General features: G+C 40.1%; 1 protein-coding gene across 1 annotated transcript in view; it reads left to right on the top strand.

Annotated features, from left to right (window-relative positions):
* Positions 1-15,518, top strand: part of PPIP5K2 (diphosphoinositol pentakisphosphate kinase 2) — an 83,998-nt gene that overhangs the window by 220 nt on the left and 68,260 nt on the right. The window lies entirely within an intron of this gene.

Raw genomic sequence — 15,518 nt, forward strand, 5'->3', positions numbered from 1 at the left:
TCAATGGGACCTAACGCCGGCGACATGGGCAGGTGAGGTGGGTCCGCGCGCGCCCCCTTCCCGCCGCCAAACCCGGGACGGCGTTGCCGTCGGTGGGGCCAGCGCGTGCAGTGGAACGTTCCGTTTGTCCTCCCGCCCGCCGCGGCGCTGCGGTGGGTCCGCCCGGGCGCGCGCCGTGTCCTCAGGGGGGGAGCAGCCAAAGACCCGGAGCGGCTCCGTCTGGAAGGGGGGTCCCGGCCTGGGGGTGATGCCGTCTCCGCACGTGCTCGAGGGGGGGAGGCACGTGCTGCTGACGCCTGGGAATAAGTTGGGTGGGAAACTGGGATCAGTTTTATTTTGTCTTTATTTTTTTTATTGTAATATAGTTATATTTTATATATAGATCTGTCTTATAGATCTAATTTGCCCGGCTATAAAATACACATAATATTCTATATTCATTGTTCATTCACTGTATATTTAAATTTTATAATTTGACGTGCATGCTTGGTTATATATTTATTTATGTAATGTTTGTATTTATTTAAGGAGTTTTTGTTGGGGGGGAGGAAAAAATGACTGGGGAGCACTGGAGACGTCTGAAGAATGTAAATACAGATGAGGAAAGAAAGCGGCTGCTTGAGGGGTGTCTTGTGCATGGCGATGGAATTAAAGGGGGGACCTGGAGATGTTTCAAGCTTTGATTCCTTCGCCAGCTGTGGATTAATGCTCTCTGGGGTATGGTGGAACCGGGGAAATGAGACTGGGCGGGATGAGCCAGGAGGAGCATAATCCCTCCCAAGTCGCTCAGCAATTCTTAATGGGTTTTTCCAGTTAGGAAAAAAGAAATGGCGTTGGCAGCCAGCTCTACCTGCCGTTTTACTTGAACAGAGCAGGGTGCAAATTGCCTGCAATGGGTTTCCCTCTTCGCTCCTCCAAACCTGTCCAGCCAGCATCTCAACCCCAAAATCGACTCTAGGTGTTTCTTACAGCTGCCTCGCTGGCACGTCTCTACTTTTGTCTCCTCTGCCTGAGCTGGCTTTTCATCCGCTTGCACAAGTATCTTTATCACAAAACAGTATCTAGCTCTACCCCACCTGCCCAAGCATTTGAATTTCTGAGCAACTTGTCATTTGCTTTTGCTTCTGATGGAGCGTGCTTGCTTATCTGTTTCTCACACCTTCCTTAAGTGAAGGGCAATGGCAAAACCTGCTTGTTTCAGCAATCTTTATTTCAGCCCATCGCAGTACTGCTGCTTACATCCATACTGGATTAATGCATACGTTAACTGCTTAACGTGCCACCGGTCCCCAATTTGTTCCTTTTTGCCTACACACTAACAAACACTGGGTATTTGCATGTTGGTGAAAAGCGTAAAATGCATGGCATCTTTCAGCCCCACTGTTCCCTTAAAATTAACTGAACTTGGGCTAACCGGTATATTCAATTTAAGTAATTGTACTCTTGTTTAATTGCAAAAGAAGAAAAGCAAACAGCTGCTAGTCAGTTTTTCATCTCACATTTTGAAAACATACTCGGGTAAAACTATAATGACAGTTGGAATCTGAAAAACGAGAGGAGCTAATCAGTTTGAAGGCTGCTAGTACCAGAGCATGAGTGCAGTAAGCAGTCCCATTTTAAACAGCCAGTACTGTCCTATTAGCTCTGAAAATGACTAGCAGCACCTGTCACTTTCAAGGTTTCTTACAGAGCTCCCAAATTAACTTGTAGATGCCTTGAAAATGAGGAAGTGCTTGTAATTTTTCACAGTGTTAATAACACAGCTTTGATACCATTGTGTTTCAGCCTTCTTTACATATAGTTTTGGATAAGTGTACATTTCAGGTAAGCACTTAAATAGAATACACTATATTGGCAGGAATATGTAGCTATATAATATAGTACTTTTTTCCATGCTGAACTCCTGAATCTGTAATCAATGTGAAATACTGTCTGTACACTCACTAACGTATCTTGTGCAGCTGTTTCTTGTGCAATTGGCTGTCGGAACCAGAATGGACTGAGGCTCCTGACATTTAACTCCCTGCTTTCACTGTAGTGAAACTTTGATTAAAAAATTGTATGTGGAAGGACAGTGTTTCCCATTCTAATGTGATTGTAATATGAACAAAGCTCATTTGTATTGTGGAAAAGCTGAGTTCATTTGTACTGTGGAAAAACTTATTTCTGCTTTTTGTCTTTATCCTCTTAAAAGCAGTAATTTCTTTTGAGAAGTTCAAACTTGTGTGCATGGCCTTCTTCCTTTTTATCGTATATGTGACACTTTTTGACAGGATTGGGTTTAGAAATACAAGTGAAGGTTATCTGCACTATGAATATGCAGCAGACATCTGCAGTGTGTGCCAGACATCAGCTTACTCGATCATTTGCCAGCATATGTGCTACTATCTTGAAGGGAAGACAGTGATATTGACCAGGCTGTTTTTCAGACTTCAAAGCAGTTATAGCACCAGTGCATGTACACCAAGAAAATATCCTGCTTGGCAGCAGTTTAGCAAAACGCTACAGTCTGTGATGATTTAAAAAAATAATTAATACTTAGAATATGGTCCTTTTAAGCTAGAAATAATGGGGAAAATGTGGGATACAGTCCTGAAAGCAGTATCCCAGGCAACTGTGTGTGGTTCCTGGCTTTGCAGGCAACCTTTCTATCCAAAAATCCTTTCACTACTTAGGCACAAAGACCTTTATAAAAACAAATCTGAAAATACCTTACAACTTGGACCTGAAGCTACCTTACAGCCTGGTACAGGTGAAAATCAAGGAAGGGATACAGTGGTACTATTTTGGCATCTTCTTGGAAATGACATGGAAGATTAATTAAGTTAATGATTCTAGAAGGAAGACCATGTCTCACACTTTTAAGGATGGCAAAAATCCCTACAATTCTTACCAGTTAGACCTAACAGGTATACTTCCAAAGATCAGACTGCTCAAAAGAAAAATTCCTTACTTCCTAAGACCCTCCTCCCACATTTCTTTTTCTTCCCAGAAGCCTGAGGTTAACGTCTTAGAATCACAGAAAAGTAGGGGTGGAAGTATGCTGAGGTAGGAGCCTCCTGTCCAAATCATCCTATACAAATCCTCTGTCTAACCTATTAGCAAAGCTATAGTCGACCCTTACCACAAGACATAATACCCTAATTTTCCACAAGTAAAGAAGGCATGGGAACCATTGTGGTTAACGTCTTACTATTGTGAAGGTTGTTAAAAGACACTTGAGTGATCTGAAGAAGAGGGGCATGATCAGGAGATCTGAAGAAGAATGCAATAACCCCTATAGTCTATACCAATCTGAGCATGGGGCAGAATTCCTTCCTGAGTCCAAATGCGGTGATTGGTCTCACCCTGGGTGGAGGGTTTAAGTCCCAACACAAGCCTTAGCACACCCCCAGTCAAAATCCCCAACCTTGGCTGTAGGCACCACCTGGTGCTTCTGAAGAAGTGGGGCAACAGGAGAAGGGTAAAAAAATTCCTTCTCAGTCCCATGTGGCAACAGCAAAAGCTCAGAAACTTGGGAAATGCCCATAGTAGAATGTAGACATAGCTACTGCTAGTTCAAGGATGTGCAGTTTGGCCCTGGGAGCCACATAGGGAGTTTTAATGAGCTGTTGCAAGCTGGGTCATCACTCCTCCCTACACAATATCTTGCCAATACTCCCTATATGGGGTGGGTGGGCAAGTGGGGAGAGGTGTTCAGGAACAGGACAGGTGATCCACTCCCTGCTCTGGATTGGAGCAGGGGGGAAGATGTGTGTATTTGTGTGTGGGTGGGGAGGGTGCTTCCTGGGCACTTACGGGGGAGGCAGTGAAGTGGAAGGAGATGCATGGTACAAATCTGCCTACAAGTTTGCTATAGGTTTATTTTTCCTTGAACAACTGCATCCCTGGCTACAAATGTGAAGCCAGAATCAGTAGTAAATGTAGGGTTGAGAAAATATTCATCTCTTGTAGTATAACCAAGGAGGCAAAATCGTGGGAGGTTTATTCAATATAATGACTGAGGTGCAAGTAAGATCCTTAGACCAGTCTGTCTTGATTAGGATATGGTGACATGATACCTGATAGTTCTGTAAGGAAGACTTAATTCTTAGCATTGAAAGCATAAGACTTGGTTATAAATATTTGCATGTACGTGGTATACACTGTGGTTATATATCCCATGTGTACATAATAACTTCCTAAAATTGAAGTAGCACCATGGTATTAATCCATTGAATGTACTCAGCAGTTACCAACCTAAGTTTACAAATATATGAAAGTTTATCAATACTTTTAACTGCTATAAAATACTGTCCTTTTCTCATATATTCTTGTTATGTATATTACCCTTTCCATATTACCCCTGCCAGCTTCAATGTTTAGTTGTCTGCTTACAGATATACCTTGCTTTGTACTCTCTCATATAAATAAATAATAGTCTCCTTAGTCTACCTTGTATGATTGTCTTTTCCATTCCTTAAGATCCACTTCTGCAGTGGTGCCTGAGAGCCATCAGTCAGAAAGCAGTATTTAGCTGCATTAATCCAAAGCCAGGCAGAAGGCAGGGTGGATAAGCACCTAAATCAGAGGTGCATATAGCATAAGCTTCTGTGAGCCCAAAATCAGTTCATTTGCTGTGAAAGGACTTGCATGATCAAATTCTTTAATAAAAATACTTTAACATCATGCTCAAAGGAACATAAGTGTTGTAAACTCTTCACCTGCCCCTTTCTTTTTAAACAGCTTGTTCTTTGGGGCAAGGATTTTATTTGAAAAAGCCCTACTACATTTTAATTAGTTCTGAAATCTGAATAAAACCGAACAATAAATATAGCTATTGGACAAGTTTGGGGCATCAGGTGCTCCCCTCTGCCCTCTCTTGTGTATTCAGATCACTCTCCATTTTATACACTGCATGGTGCATGTCATTTTGTAGAAGCTGCTGAAGTAAGTTTGGGCTCATGAAAGCTTGTGTTAGGGGTGGGTGCTGTATGATCTAGGCCCTCTCTGGCCCAGTGACTTATCAGAAGATGATGTCAGGATAGTGATCAGTGCTGATACAGCTGCTCTCTGGTGTTATTTTTCTCTCCTGCCGTGTCTTTGATCCTATTTAAAGTTGGGAGCTGGTTATACTGGCAGATAGGTCTGGGCCTGTCCCTTGGAGGAATTTCTTTGTGACACTTTGTCTCCCCATACACCCCACCTTTACCACATCCTAGATGTTATCAGATTTCTTCTTTTGGGCCTTGACCTCTTGTCACAGAGATGGTGGTCTTTCTTATGCTGCCAGGATCCTGGTCATGCTCTTGTAATCAGTTCAGTAGAAGTCCACCAGCCGCTCAATCCTATTCAGTCTGCCGCTCATTCAGGGTTTCACCCCTTCTGTTAATTGACTAACAGCCTTCAAAAAGTAAATCAACTTAATCAAACAATTCCATTAGTTCCTTAACTATCTCATAAAGTGCATCATCTGAAGTCCCTTCATTCAGGGTTTATCCTATTTTAACAATTCATTTATGAGTCCCAAATGGAAGTCAGCTCAAGTCCAAGCATTCATTTGTGATTGATCCCCCTCTATCAATTCATTTAGTCATTACAAAATGGATAATCAGTTTTAGAGATGAATTCAGGCCTGGCTGGCTCTACTACCCCACTTACAGGAGGCTGGGGTTCCTGTGCTGTAAATCACCTGCCTTATCGGGTACCTGCTTCAGCCTGGGGCTTCAATCCTTCTTCAGGCAAGCCACCCTGGCATTTTGTCAGTGATCCTTGTGTCTGGTGGTGGTCCTTCAGCCACTTGTGCCTATTGTCGTGCATCACTTCACCACAGCTTGTTGCAGGCTGGCACAAACAGGAGAGTCCTCCAGCATCTTCCCTGTTTGGACACTGTGGTCTCTCCCCTCTCTCTGGGGCTGGAAGTACTGCTTCAGGCTCTCTCACTGCCAGTCTGGATGGAGCACTCGCTGTGGAAACACAGTGGGGCGCTCCTGGCTCCAGCTGTGCTCCTTCTCTTACCTCGGGTAAGTATGGGGTGATTGTGATCCCCAGGACCTCCTCTGTTCCTGGCACTTCTCCTTTCACATTATGCTATACAGTCATAACAATGATCCGTTGGCCATTGGTAGTTAGGTTGAGCTTTATATTTTATTTATGAAATGTAGTTTGAAAAACTTTGGGCAAAGACTCTCTCTCCCTGTTTTATCTGTAGCACTTAGCACAATAAAGCCTTTAACAAGCTTATTGTTAAGGGAGCCTTTTGCAATGTGAAGGGTACCTATAAGCATATGCTATAGCTTTAAACAAATATTTATTTTTGCAGTTTCTTTACAGCTATCCTCAAACAAATTATCTATATTTACATTAATAGTATTTGACAAAATAGGCCCTTGTATCTGAAAGTTTTATGTCTTTGAACCCGTCTCTAAGGTGCCCCCCCTGCGCTGCCTTCTGCTTGACTGCAGATTAGCACAGCTAGTCTCTGTGTATTATTGTAGAATTGAAGTATTGTTGTAGCCATGATGGTCCAGGAAATGTCTGAGATGCAGGAATTTTTTGTAATATTTTTTTATTGGACTCAAAATATAGTTGGGAGAACTGTTAAATGATCCTTTTGGACATCAGGTCTCCTGAGAGAGGGCACCTAGTGCCAAAAGCTTGTCCAGCAGTTAACTTGAATTGCTTCTGAAATCTGAGTAAATCTGTAAAAATGCTTTTTTTCAAGTAAATGGAAGACATAATCCTTGTCACAAAGAACAAACTGTTGAAAAAGAAAAGGGCCAGTGAAGGGGTTGGGAAAGAGGCATTCATTGTTCCTCGGTTCTTTATGTTAAAACGTGTGTGGGGGTTTTTGGGGGTTTTTTTGTTTTTAAAGAACTCTGTTAATTTTAAAGGATCTTTTATATCTGTTGTATATATTCAATAAGCAGCTGATCAGTACTCCGTGTTCTTGCCTAGATCCAGGATTATGACAAACCAAAGTCCTTATAATCATTATTGTGGTTTGTAAGAAACTAATATCGCAAGCATCAGGGCTTCATTAGATCTGGCAGAATCTCAGGAAGCACTGCTGATGAAAATCTGCCCTTCAGTTGCGGAAGGAAGGAAAAAAGGAAGAAAGAAACAAAGAAAGAGCTCTCGATAAGAACTAACTTGCTGCAAGTGTGCTAAACCTTTTTTTGTAATAGGGAATGTTAATACCCCAAAACTCTAAAGGACTGGGGGTAGAGGGAGGGAATTTAAACTTTCTGAACTAAAATGCTGTTGGGGAAAAGGGCACTGGGAATGTCAGGAAGGAACATGGCCATTCATCATGACATAGTTCTGGAAGGCAAAAGGCAGAATAGATTTGCACCTTATAGATTAAATCAGTGATGCATATGCTTTTATTAGTAACAGCTTATTTCAGCATACTTCTGGAAGCCTTGAACTTGGATTCTTGGGTTCTGATTTTACAGTAGTAACTGACTGTTTTCACCTGCATCTCTAACCAGTGTCATATATACACCATCACTTGGTCACAGTCCCCTCTGCTATCTACATTGAACAGACAAGATGATCCCTATATGTGAGAATGAATGAACCCCCAATCTGACATCAAAAAGACGTGCAAGCCTGTGGCAGAACGCTTCAGATTCCCAAACATTCAGTTCCTGAGTACCTGTTCATAGACAACAAAACTTTCAAAACAAACTTAAACACAATTGCAGAGCAGGAAATCATTCGTAGACTGGATTGGGTTAAGTATCGTCTAAACAAGGACTCTGGAATGCTATCCTGTTTACCTAGATTAGCTTTTGTGTGACCCTTTTGTTCCTGTTTGTATTATATTTGCCTCTCTCAGCACTGTGCCGCCTCCCTTTCCTCTTTCCCTGTGTTTTGTATTCAGATCTCTCTTTGATAGCTTGCTCTCTGCATGTCCTTTCATAGCATTTGGTGAAGTGAGGTCAGGCTCACAAAAGCTTATGGAGTCTGATTTAGTTAGTCTGTAAAATGCATCTCTACCCTGCCTTCTGCCTGACTTCAGACTAACATGGATAACTACCTCTCTGTTGTCTTAAATCAGGGGTGTTAGACACAGCTCACCAGCTGGATCCAACCTGCCAGTCCCAGTCCAACCTGCAGATGGGCTCAGTCACTTAACTTTTGCTGTACTTCAATCCACATTGGCAGTGGTGATGATAGTATATTAGACATTACCTTTATTGATCTATACATGAGTAGTAATTTAAAAAAAAAAATTATTGTATGTGCTTTGAGCCCCCAGATATCACTCCTATTGGCTGTAGATACCAGTTTGATAATTACTGAAGCTTCAAGGAGATATCTGTATATTCTCTTTGTAAAATCAGCTGCATATTAGGAAAGATCATAACTCATCCCTTTTGTTTTTTTGGCTATTGCTTTACATTATAGCAGGGCTGTTCAAGGTTAAGTTGTGACCTCTGGGCTCCTGCCGATGCTCCGCTCCCATTATTGCTCTGACTACAACAGGAGCTGAAGTCTCTGGGCACCCTCTTCCTCCTCTGGCTGTTGCTGCCTGCCCCTGCCCTATAGCATGGCTCAGGGGGCTGAGGGCAAATCTTGAGCCACACAGCCTTAGTGTCTACTTCGTAATGTGACTGTACCTTTTGTAACTGTAAAAGGTCTGTATTTTGAGCATCCTTGTAAACGGTGAAAGCTAGTCAATTCAGGGCTGTTTATTCCAGCACTGACTGTGGTTGGATTAGGATATTTTGTATTTAGTAAGAAGTTCTTACATTAGGTTTGGACAAGTACATATTCTGGGTAAACATGCAGCCTTTTTCAGACCTAAAGCAATGCATTTAAATAGAATACACTATAAGGTAGGAAACTAGTTTAAGCTTTAATATCTATTATCTGCAATTGTTCATGTCAGGGATCGAAGCAGTAGTAGACATTTTAAAGGTTATTTCAGCAGTTTCTTGTTTTCATATATTAGGTTGCATTTTTAGAGTGTTTTGATGGCTTTTCATAAATCTACTTTGTCAAAGTTTGTCATGGTTAAGCATGAACATGTGGATAACAGAAGCTTGTCTTAATCCACCTTAGGAGAGGACTCATGAATTTCGCAGTGTTTGACTGAAGAAGAAAAGCAGCTGGAAAAACTAGTAGGACTTGGCAAATAGGTTGTATCGGTGCTTCCTGTTTCCAGGCATTTCAGCTCGTTCCTGTCGCGTCCTTGAAAGAGAAATATGAAACTGCATGTACTAAATACAGCTTTTTTTATTTGTAAAGTGTTTGTGATGTAGCCTGCTGGGTATGAAAGTGGACTTACAGGTTTTTATCATATTTTATTTAACGTAAAATGGGATGCCATTTAAACAGCAAAACTGCATTAGGTGTTGGCAGATAGTTCGATTCTGGCCATTGTTCTGTGCAGACAATAGCTGTTGGTCATTTGTAACATTCCTGTCTAGAGTTCCTCATGAATATCATTTTTTATCCCTGTGTGAAATGAAGTAACTTTCATCATGAGTCAGCTGCTGAGGACACTAATGCAGCAATACTGTAAGTATATTTATTTCAATTGGGTATATTCAGTTCTCACATAAAACATTTGGGGGGGTTTTTTCCTAAGGCCCTACTTTCACCCCAAGTCTTCTGAATGGAAATTTTTAGCTTCATGTCTTCATTTTTAATTCAGCTTTGTTTAGGACACCTTTTTTGCTCCAGTAAGAAATGGGAAGCAAGACAATTAATTTTCTATTTTGTTCAGTAGATTTCCCCAGTTCTCAACAGGAGTTAAGAGTGAAACTAAATAGGTATATATGTCAGGTTTAGTATGATGCATTTACAGTTTTTATTTTGTGGAGTAATTCATATAACATTTATTTATTTATTTTTGAAGCATGTACAAAAAACATCAATTCTTGCAGCCTCCTATCAATAGAATATTTGGAAAATTCAGTGTGTCTGTAGTCATTGTTTATTGTAGATGGTTGTTCCTAGTTTATTGGAGAAAAAATGGGTGCAAGGGTCGTTTCCAAAGAGCTCTCAGTAATATGCAACAAACCCATCATAACGGAGATTCTCTGGTGTGAAATAATGGAGCCTACTGCTTATTTATATGCAATCGATAAATCTAGCAGTCTTCTTTGACATCAGGTTTACAAGAAACGTCTAATCTTGCCAGTTCAGTCATGGTCCACAGGCTTTTGAAATGAGTTTATTAAGTTTGTTTTAGGCAATTTATTTACTTGTTTGTTTTATCACATGCATCTCAACTCAGTTTCTTGACTAGTGCATCTGCTGCAAAGAAACAAGTGAGAGAGAAACAGCCTTTTGTGAATGCAAAGAATTTTGTCAGTTGTGATTACTTCTGTTGTATTAAGCAGAAAGCTTCCACTTAACTGTGTATGGATGATGAAAATAAACTGCTTGGTATGCCTGGCATTGAAACACATACCTACCAATGAGTGCTGCATATTTTTAATTTAGTAGTTCTTGACCCATATTTCTTTGATGAATTCTTAGTGTATGAACTTTGCTCAATTTTTTTCTCTTATTAGACCTTCTTTTATTGGATTACGTTTTAAGTCCCTCTTTTACTCTGTACATGTTGCTAATTTAATCTCTCTTTCATAAAAACTGTCAAAAGTTTTAAAACTAGCAGGTTTCTTTGTTCCTCAGTCGGTAAGATAGAACTGCTTCTAGGTCTTCTTAGCTCTGCTGATAGCAATGTGTGGGCGTGCACTGTTGGTAACCACACTGCAGGGGAATGGTACATCCAGCATGCTAAAACTTTTGTGACATTTTTATGCTACCAAAGAAATGATGCAATAGATATTTCAATATTGCTTTAAATGGATCAAAAATCTTATCCCTCCCTCTTCCCCCCCCCCCCTTGTCTTTTTCTACCCCAGAATGGTGTCGGTTTAATAGGGAATGTGTGACATCTAAATGTTTCAACCGTGTCTGCTACTGTTTAAGATTTTTGGCATCATATAGCAAGTGCTGCATGTTTCCTGGAAGGCAACATTTCTACAACTGTACTTATTCTTTGTTGGTCTTTCTTTCCTTATATTGTTTCCCCTCTTTTGAAGATTTTCACCCGTCCCAATACATACATTTTCCTGATGCTGTATTGCACTTAAGGAGCTGTTATGGTTGAGAACAGGCCTTGTTAAAGATGTAGCCCTTGCTTTTAAATTTGCACATTGGTGTTGTCTGGCTTGGTTTGATCTCCTTTAGTAAAGGGGGTCCACCTTGGCAGTTCTGTCACTGAAAATACTCAGTCCCGTAAACCTAAGGCTCTCATCCTTGGTCCTACTAATGGAATCTTCCTCATTAGTGCTGCCTTCGTAACAAAGATGTGACTTTTTCAAGCTCTGTGTATGATGCTTCTGGTCTGCCAATCAAACCATATCTGGAGTGTTTTGTTACCTCATCAACTATATTGTACAATTAGAATCTTAAAGCAGTCAGATAAAAGCTCCTTTAGCAGTGGTGGGGAAGAACATTGCTGTTGTCTTCATAAAGACAACTGACTGGTAGAAAGAAACATTTTATTTTGGGGCTTTTATGAAGGGCTGGAATTGAATGAAGCAAGTACTTGGCAGTGTCATTTTGATCAGAGGACTGAAAGTTAAAAAGGCAGAACATCCGGAGTACTTTGGATGGTGACAGCTAGCTTTGGAGTAATTAGTAGCTGGATTTGGTCAGTATGTTTGCACTCTTTGATATACATGTGCTATCTGTGGGCTTACTGAACCATAAATCTGATTTGCTTTTGTGTACGTGCTTTATTATATGCTGTAGCTGGGTTTTTTTCAGATGCAGTGTGCCAGTGAAAGTGATAAATAGTTCTCACCCTGTTTTCAATAACAACGTAATAGTTCCCGGAGGCAGTGTGAAGCCTGAACGTGACTTTGATGTCTTAGTGAAGCTACCCACGTAAAAAAACTTGGTGCTGTTTTGTTCTTTGTCACTAGATTTAAGTGAGAGAAATCTGTCAAGTTCATAACAGTCTTTCTGTGTTTAGCTTCTTTAATTATTACAATGTTTTAAAAGCAAAATGATAAACTCAAATTCTCCTGTTATTGGGGCATGTGACTTTTTCTTAGAAAAGTGAGCAGTATAAATTCCAAACTGAAAATGAAAATAAAATTTTGACGGTAATGATAACTTTGAAAGTTTTTTCCCCTGAATGCTGCTTAATTTAGAAGTATCTGTATTGATATTCAGAATATGATATAGTTCTCCCTAAGATAAAGACATATCTTGTAACTTTAAAAAGAGGCAGACCTGAATAGGGGTGATGCTATTCTACTGGTGAGTATATCTCTATTAGCAAAATTAGTATCCCTATTTAACAACCAGTAGCAATGGGGCTTTCTCAAGCAGAAAGGGCTTTTTTGGGTAGCATTTTGTGTTTGTTTTTTTTCCCTTCAGATTTCAAAAGTTAGTTTAAACTTTTGATCTACATCTCTTCTACCTGCACGCATTGTGTGCTATTGGTATGGTTGCTTAAATGCTGATGTGGACAGATTGGAAAGAGTCTAGCAGAGAACAACAAAAATAAGAATCCTGGGAAGCATGGTTTATGAGGGAAGGCTGGAAGAACCAGGATTATTTATTTAGTCTGGAGAAAGGAGACTGAGGATGCATTTGATGATAGTTTTTCAATTACCTGAAAAGGTATAAAGAAGATGGGCTTTCTCCTGTGTCTGTAGGGGACTAGATTAGGAGCAATGATTTCAGGATGCATCACAGGAAATTCAGGTTGGAGATGAGGTAATGGGATAAGTGTGGTTTAAACAGGAACTGAAGATCTATATCCCCCTTACCTGGATTAGCTTTTGTGTGACCCCTTTTTTTTTCATTGCTTGTATCCTTCTCCCTTTCCTCTCCGTCGTCTTTTCCCATCTTTTTTATTCAAATCACTCACTACACTTCATACGCTGCTCTGTGCTGTCCTTTCCCAGTATCTGACTAAGAGAACTTGAGCTTGAAAAACTTGTTCTATAGATAAATATCTTATTTAGTCAGTCTATATGGTGCACATCTACCTTGGCTTCTGGCTGATTTCAGACTAACACAGCTAACTAGCTCTCCGCTCAAGCACTATGCCAGAGGACGCCTGTATTGTTTTTCACACAGATAATGTGGTGTATATATAACTTTCATTTAAAACCAAATATACCTCTTACTGTTTTCTTCAAATAACTCAAACTTGGGCAAAAGAAAGCAATATAAGGTAGTATTTCTGGAGTTGTCCTTTAGTTATTTAGGCAAGACAAAGCTATTCAGGAAATTGCACCATTTTTGAGGTATTGGGTAGAACTGTGGAAAGTCTGTCCCTGAAGATTACTCAGTACCTTGCAATCTTTTTAACTGTGAAGTTGCCTTACTCTACTAGATTAAGGTTTCTGTTCAAAATCTCCAAAATATTCAGGTGTGTGAGATCTCAGTACCCACTTGATATTCAACCTGTACTTTCACCAAACCTGGATTTTTGTAAATAAATCAAATGGGAAAATCGGGACTTCTCAGGCTCAGTGCTAATTGATCGGGTTTTGAACTTCGCTTAAAGAATCATTATGTAGCTTGCAGTAAAAGAGATTTTTTTGAGATGTGTTCAGCCCACTGCAAATCCCTCAGTCCATTCTTTGTCCCTGCTCCGTCAGCGCCTGTTTTTAATCATTAAGGGAACCAAGATGTAGACGGGACCATATGAAGATATGCAGGCCACAGTTGCATTTGCATTGTATGTTCATATAGTCCACTCTCCCTCTTCTCAAATAGTATTTACATGGACAAAGCATCTGTAGCAACTTCTTGCCTTAACCTTGGTAAGTGTTTTTGATAGATCAGTCTAGTTCTGTGCAGGTAAATGTTGCTGGTAGCAAGTTTGAGTGATTTTCTTTCTCAAAGCAGACAAGGTTCTTTGCGTGAATCTGATATCTTTTATTAGACCAACTTAAATAGTTGGAAAACCAATTATTAAGGAAGCTTTCAGGTTCAAAAACCCTTCGTCAGGCTAAGGAAGTTTCTTTCTCAAGGAATTTTTGTCAGTACTTACTAGAGTGCTCAGTGTATCTGCTTTTTACCCGTTAGTGATTTTTCTCTTTTCGCACCAGCTTTGTTCTGATAAAGACCCTTTTGGTTTTCAGAATAAGATTTCTGAGAATAGTGTTTCACTGTTCTTCTGTAAGATGCCCTTTTGTAGTCTAGTTTTATTTTATTTTCTTTGATCTTAAGTCAGTTGATACCAGTCTAATTTAGATGGTGACAGCATTTTTGTCATCTTGCTATCTGTTCTCAAATGGCTTGTACATCTATGCAATTCTCACACCTGAGGCAGAAGTTGTTGTGGTATGTAGCACTGTAGCAAACCCCTTAGATTTTAGGACTAATCTAAGCTTGATTTTTTTTTTTTTATTTATTTTTTTTTTCTTTCCTTTAAAGAAAGAAAATTGTCTTAACCTTTTTGGTGCTATAAAGCAGTATCAGATGCTTCTTCCTCAACAGTCTCAACCTGAATAGTGCTTCTATAACTGCCTAGTGAGGGAGCCACCCAACTCCGTTAATGCTAACTAGGACTGTTGCCTTTAAATGTTGGTGTTAGACCCCAACTCCATGCGGCGCCCAGTGACTAGAGAGATGACGATCCAGTTGCTCAGGGAGCATGCACCAGCACACGTTGCTAGCCAACAGCTTTATTCAGAATGGAGACAGCTTTGAGCAAAGGTCCAACAAACTGGGGACCTGCCCTGAACATTAGTTTTTTTCCATATTTTTATACACTTTGGATTATACTTATTAACATTTACTCCACCTTTTCTCCTCCTTTGTTCCACACACATTCCCTCCTATCTCAAGCGCTGCCTCTGTTTACTTCATTAGCATGGAATTATTTATGCATTTCATTCATTTACAAGTCTTTTTGCTAAGAGCACATGTATAAGACCGTGAACTCAGCTTCTCCTGGTCAATTGTGGTTTCTTGCTGACTCCTTCATCTCCAGGGTCTTGCTTCTGCTTTATCTCCTGACGATAGCTGGTGGGCTGCATCTTGTTCTTCTTATACAATGAGCTATAAATCTACAACACTACCCCACTGTTAGGAAAATACTTGCTTAAGTGTCTTGCAGTGTTACTTTTAATATATCATTCTGCCTTGTGGTCAGTGGCTTTGCTGGCCACAGGCTAAAGCCTTTTATTCAGCTGCAAATCCAGGGCTCCCCAAGATCCAAATATTGTTACCCTTACAGTTGGAATGCTTGCAGAACTATTACATTGTTGAAATGGAATTAGTGAGGTTTTAACTATTTCTGCTGCTTTAAAAACTGGCAATAATCAGTGTTACAATTTAAAAAATGATCGCATTTTAAAAACTCATTCCAAAATGTTTTACCTGATCTGTAACACTTCTCTATGTTACCAAACACCTCTGAATCTGCTGCGTTCTTGGATATTAAATTTCGTGCAGGCATCATAAATTTTCCTTCAGCGTGCTTTCTTGGTATATAATCTTTGCTCTTTTGCCTGTAAATGTAATACCAACTGGTGAAGAAT

This window comes from Crocodylus siamensis, chromosome 3 (assembly GCF_052110815.1).
Source record: "Crocodylus siamensis isolate JL-2025a chromosome 3, ASM5211081v1, whole genome shotgun sequence".
Classification (NCBI taxonomy): Eukaryota; Metazoa; Chordata; order Crocodylia; family Crocodylidae; genus Crocodylus; species Crocodylus siamensis.